Below are 6,605 nucleotides of genomic sequence, written 5' to 3'. Positions count from 1 at the left end.
TCAAAAGCCAGGTCTCTTGAAATAAAATTATCTTGAATGAAGTAATTAGCTCAAAAAAAGAAGGGCCATTCTGCTTGTTAGACCATCTTGTTATATTCCAAGAAATTAAAGGCAGCGCTGAGGAAGTTAATGGGGCTCTATTTCCTGCTAGTCAAGGGGAGGGTATAGCAGTAATTTCGTTGAGTCTAACATCACAACAAATAGCCCCATTCTTTAGCTGTGATGTAGGAGTGAAGATTTGTGAAGAGGGGGCTTTTTCTGTAGATGCCAGAAAATTTACTTCTGCTATTATCTCTCTTAGATTTGGACATATATGTTGACCAGGCTGAGCATTGCTTTATGCAGGATTCTCTTACAACAGAGAGTCATCAGAGAGGTTTACAATTATAGAATCAAAATTCAACACTGCCTTAGAGGATCTAGTGGGTACAGGATCTTTGGTTGGTAATTTACTTTGTACTAGATCTAGAGTTAAATCGATCAATGGTGCCCCATTAGATAGATCTTGTGTTTTTGGAAGCAAAGGTCTAGCTTGGCCCAAAGATGGAAATAAGGGTTGTACTTCCCAGTTTTGAAATACTTGTCTGGCTCTGATGTTAAATTTCTGAAGAATAGCCTCTGACACCATTGTTTTGCTCACCACCCAAGGTGAAGAAAGGGTCAGCACCAATCTTCTCTGGTATTGTAATGTTGGGAGTGTCTGAAAAGATTTCAGATCTCCAATCGTTAGGCCCAGCTTCAGCAAATTATTTAGATTTGACAGAATTCTGGATTTCCCTTGCCAACTAGGGAAGAAGCCATTTTGTAGAGGGAAGACATCAAGGGCTGCTTGATGTGAAGAGATTACTAGCTTGTAATCTATAGGACTCAAATCAGTCCTTGAGGTAGTAACAGGCATTACTAGATCCTGGGATGCAGGTTTTCCTCTGCTTGGGGTTTGCTTCTGTTCCTTTACGCTCGTAAGTAGTTCCACATGCTTTAAGATTTGCTCAAGCCTGAATTTCATTTCTGGAATTAATGCAGTTTCTGCTTCAAGTTGCTTGAGAGCCTTGAAGACTGCCTCCAGAGTAGAGGACACCAACGTGCAAAGCTTGCTTAATATCAAATATTTCCTTTTGCTGGGGTGTGAACTGGGAGGGGGTGACAGCTGGGGTTTCTGCATAACCAGCTCCATGACCATTTGGACTATCGGGAGGGTCCTCCTGGGTGAGTAAGTTATAGCAATTTTGCAATGGGGCAGCGCATCATAAATTAAGATTTCTGTCTATGTACCAGTCAATTTTAGACTGTTTGGCTTTTGGTATTAAAGAGGGGGATGAAGGGCGCCTTGTTCTTTTTTTACTTGACCTCTCCATATAAGGTGATCTGCCTTAACCTTACCCCCTTACCCCCTCCCAAAATTGTGACGTGGAGAAGCCCCAAAGCTGTTTAAACCCAGATTTGAATGTATAAACACGACTATGGATTGGGGTATTTTGTCCAGTACAATGCTAAGATCTAAACAGTTTGCACTTAGCCCCAATCCTTACTGCTGAGGGCCCCCCAGTTTCTCCTCAGATGGAGTTAGCTCCCACCTACTTAGCAAAGTCCGATTGCACCAGCTCCCCTGGCACTGCTCCTTGCGCAACTTAGATAGCTATTCTTAAGTCTCTTAAAGTAAAACACCACTTGTAGAGTTTCTTTAAAACAGAAATGGCGGCAGACCAATGTTGAACTTTCTGCCTCCACAAAGCAAAGCTGGCCAAAGGTCCGAACCCTTCTCCAATGTGCGGGGGAACCTGAAACCTTTACGGACTCTTCATCAAGGCAATCGCAGCAATCTGGCTTGGGTGCGAAGAGATAGTGAACAGTTCGCTAGACCCTGAAATTCAAACAGCTGCAAACAACAAACAGCTCACAGTGCTCAGCGAACTCCAGTCCACGATCCGCAGGTGAAGCAATCAGCCACAAAAATGCTCAAGGCCTCCGGTTGTTATAATTGTTCTGTTTTCGTTATATCTTCTCAGATAACAATACTTTCTACCTTCCAGAAGAAAACAACTTGCACGGTCCAAGGCCAAAGCTGAAGACCATGCGTAGGGTTCTTTGAGGCAGGTCTGTGATCTCTCAGAAATGTAATCTTTGATTACAAGAGAACTTTGTTGTTTGTTTCTATGTCTACATTTCTTGGACAGACTTATTTAATGGCAAAGTATAAATGCTCCTAGTTGACTCTAAAACGCTGAGCTCACTGGGCATTCTGAAACCCAGAGTATGGAGAGAAAAAACCCTAGCCTGAACTCCTTCCACAGTACAGTTGTGAGTCGTATAAATATTCGGCACAGCCCTAGTTTTTTGCCCGCCTGGCTGCGTCTGCCATTAGTTTCCATGTGCTCATTGTCAACCACTATCCTCTCCTCTCTTTATTTATTGCCTGCATTTATATACCACCTTTCTGCCAAGGCACTCAAGGCTATTAGGCACTAATGGCAGTTCAGGACATTGTAGATCATCATCCCCAGTAGATGAGTCCTCCTGAACTGGATGCTATTCAGCTCCTGCTAGGCTCTTCTCTATTAGCTTAAAAGCTGCTTTATTATCTTGCTGCTGGTGCTGATTTTAAGGGGCTCCTTCACACTGGGCTTTTATCCTGCGATTGAGATTGCTCCTTCACGGACATTTACGGGCTCTTTACATGATGCTGCGACCCTGCCGTGACCCTCCAGGGCGTCTCCTGCACTAAATGCCCTTTGTTCCGTTTTTAAATAGATCACAGATAATGAGCTATCAAATTACCCTGTTGTGTTCCGCTTCAGTTTCCTCCACGAAAAGCATTAAAGCAGCAAGAGGAGGAGCGAGATCAATGAAAGATAATGGCAGACCCAGATACGGGGAGAAGGAGGGGGAAAGGAAGCGTGTGAAAAAGGGAGTTGTTGTGACCTTGCATTTGAAACGGAAGCAGAACGCCCTGTTTTAAGTGCAGGATTTTAGGCTGGTGTAGAGATGCCCAAGGACCAGCAACTGGGTTTCATTTCAGGAGTTATGGGTACAATCCACCAGGAGGTTAGACAACAATGCCCTCTGAAATTAATTAATGGAAGCCACACAAGATTGCTACCCTAGACTATTATTTTTTTATAAGACCATCCTTTGGCAATGGCTTTCACCAACCAACGGGTTTTCTAGCTTTATGCAGCTCCTGAAATCCAGCCATGGCTTCTGAAAATCAGGGTTTTAAAAACCACAGTGCAACCCTCACAGCCCCTGTCTTTATCTGGGAAACCCTGTTTGTTCCATCCTAACTGCTGGAGGGCCCAACCAACATCTTGGTTTGCAGAAGTTTAATAGGCAAAGTCTTACCTTACAGTTGAGCACACGGAAGCTGTTAGGTCCACAAAAAGGTAAGCTGGCATGTTAGCTTTATCACAGTAACAGCTTTAACTCATGTTATTGTACTTGCTGCAAAACCACACCCTTAGCCAGTTTAACTGCCTTATAATAAACGTTCTATCAGCAAACCACTACTACTAGACACTTTAGGCAAAACCACATTTTAAGTAGGGAAATTTACTAAGTCCTAGCCAGTGAGGAGGAAAGTTTTCAGACCTTTCCAAGGAACACAGCAGGCTGGGAGTCTTCTGACACGATAAGCCTTTATTAAGCAGATTCTGAGCAGCGCATGCTAGCATGGGTGAATCACACAGGAGGTCCACACCCTGGGTGCACACACAGGAGGTCCACACCCTAGTACAGATAAGCAGTGACTTAAATACTTTGCAATTTCTTGCTGTTCCACAGCACTCAGCCAATCAGATACTGACATGCTAGTGAGGGCTAAACACATACATACAGGGAACAAAACCTTCCAGCATAGTTTTCTTATCTACTTACAACATTCCAGCTTTATAACATCCTGGCACATCGTCTTTCAATACATTTCTACTTTCCCCATTGATGGCAACACTCAAAAAACACTCAGAGGGAGGCCTGTCTTTTCGGCTGCAGCCTGAACAAAACTACAGTTTTAATCTCTCACCACAAAGGGTTTTTTTTTTGCTTGGGGCAGGGAAAGCAAGAACAATCCTACGCAGCCTAGGAGCATCTTTCCATGCTATCAGCTTCACTTTGTTTGTAACGTTGTTGCAATGTTTCCCCAATCGCATCTTCTCCTTTTCCTGTTTCCACAGCCCTTAAAGACCCGGCTTATCGTCGCTGTAGCCTGGGGCTCTGTGCTGTTTCCACTAAGCTCTAATTGAATTATTTGCTTGATGGCTGGGTGGAGTCTGAGTGGAGTCTGGGTTGGGTCTGATTACCTCATCAGTGTTCCCACCTCCTTGGCTGTGTTTCCAGGAGAACAGAAGGAGAAGCTAATGGAGGAGCACCGGATTTTAAAAAAGGAATCAGCTTTGCTGTGAAGAGAGGCTTCCCCCTCCCTCCTTTCCCCTGAAAGTCCAGATGCACCTGCATTTCAGGAGCAAGCCTCATTGAGCACAATGGGAGTTACTTTCGAGTAGATACACATATGCTTGTGCTGGGAAGGGGGGGAGGAGAACACAAAGAGAGAAACCAGCCCCCATTTTAACCCAGAGGGCCTCACTGACAACAATGGGAGTTACTTCTGACAGTCAGTACTGGGCTTGTTGGGGGAAAGAGAGCAGTAAACACGAAGCCAGAAACCAGCCCCCATTGTAAGCCGCAGGATATCTATAATGAAGCTGTGAAGTACTTTCTTCCTAAGGCAAGTCATTGGAGCCTTGTAATCCTGCTTAGTTGCTTAATCACACTTAAGGAATTGGGCTTTAACATGTGCCATTTCAGTTGAGGGGGAATCTCTGTAAGTTCTGATGTGGGCATTCAAAGGTAAGCCTCATTCAGCACAATGGGAGAAAACACCCCTTGACTGGGGTCATGGGGTGTTTCCTGGTGCTTATTTTCAATGTTTTAAAAGTTGGTCCCTTGGCATCCTGCTCTAAAACAGCGATGAAACTTCTGGAAAACAGGGAGGGTAAGCACTGGGTCACTGAGGTCAGAGCGACACATCCACAAAATTAGGCTACGTGCCCCATGGGCAGGACTATGATACCGAACCTGGTGCAGTTGTGGAAACAGGTCAGTAATGGAGCCGAAGGAAGCTGGAAAAGTCGGACTATAACCAGTCTCAGAAGAAGCGGTTTTGCCACGTTAAAATGCGGGGCTGGTGCTGAATGGCCACTATGTCATGGAAACACAGAGAACTCACAGCGCAGCCAGGTTGGAGTACATTGCTGGTGGAAACACAGCCTCAGTCCAGGTGTTTGAAGGAGCATTTTTCTCACCCTGGGAGTGAAACTCCTTTTGGCGCGTGTGCGCGCACACACACCTGTTAAAAATATCATCCAGATTTGGTTTTCATCACCTGGAAAGGACTTGAGACTTTTGGCAAAAGCAATTTCCTAAGTACTCCACAGCCAAAAAAGCCTTAAAAAAGGATTCTAATAGAGATGAAGGAGCTGCAGCTGCACCTCATCCTCCCGAACCTCAGAAAATAAATTGGTTGGATGTATGCCCTCAGTACTTTACTAACCTTTTTCTCATAACCAGTGCTTCAGCTTTTTCATTCCAGAGTTCACAGAATGAGTTGGCCAAATGTTCACATTTATCATGCTAAGCTGCATTATTTCCTCCATAGTTCAGCATCAAAACAGAAACACACGTTCTGCCAGGGGACAGGGTGAAGCCAAAGTGCCTTTCATCTGTAATATCCAGTTCAAGTGACCATCACAGCAGGTGACCTGTGGACACATGAAGCTGACTTGGACTGACTTAGATTGGGTGGGCCCATCTCACCCAGTGTTTACACTGACTAGCAGTGGCTCTCAGTGACCATTATCAAGACAATTTTAATTGGAGATAACAGGGAATGAACATAGGGTCTTTTGCATGTAACGTGCTCCACCACTGAGCTATGGTCCCATCCCCAATGTATTTAAACTGAAGTTCAAGGCACCTCACCATCATTGCTTTGGATCCCAAGATAAGTAAATGGGAGGAAGGATGTGGAAGGTAAACTTCCCCTCAGGGAGGGAGAAACTGCCCCAAATCAGGCAAACCTCTGTTCTGATAATTCTATTGTTATGCATAATTCTATTCAAGTATCAAACAGCTGGTGGCTTTTAGCAAATAAAGCAATATATAAATATTAATAATAAATAAATAAATAAAATTGTGGGATGCAATGCCAATGCCATTTATCTTCCCCTATCCTTATTTTACTTGGGGGGGCTTTGGCTGTTGCAAATTAGGCTATGTAATGACATCCCTGAGGGAAAAGCCAATTGAGAGTGATAGAAATGCTCCCTCGATCAGCATTGCCCTCCCTCAGAAGGGGCAAACACTTTCACCCTGTTTTAGAGCAACCTTCCCCACCCCCCGCAATTACTCAAAGGGAGGTGCTTTTCACCAGAGTGATAAAATTTTTCATATAAATTGCCTCCCCTGTCACCTTTTTTGACTCAGTCCTTATAAATAAGCTAGTTCTAAGGCTATACAATGACAGCAGTATCTTCAGGGAGAAGAACTGTTTGCTTGGATGCTTTCCACCAACCTCACCTTCTATTTGTCATTGTATTGCAGGGTTTTTTCACCCA

Source organism: Heloderma suspectum, chromosome 3 (genome assembly GCF_057233095.1).
Source record: "Heloderma suspectum isolate Gila_16-S chromosome 3, 16-S_ref, whole genome shotgun sequence".
Lineage (NCBI taxonomy): Eukaryota > Metazoa > Chordata > Lepidosauria > Squamata > Helodermatidae > Heloderma > Heloderma suspectum.
The sequence above is the reverse complement of the archived record's forward strand: the minus strand, read 5'-3'. Positions refer to the sequence as shown.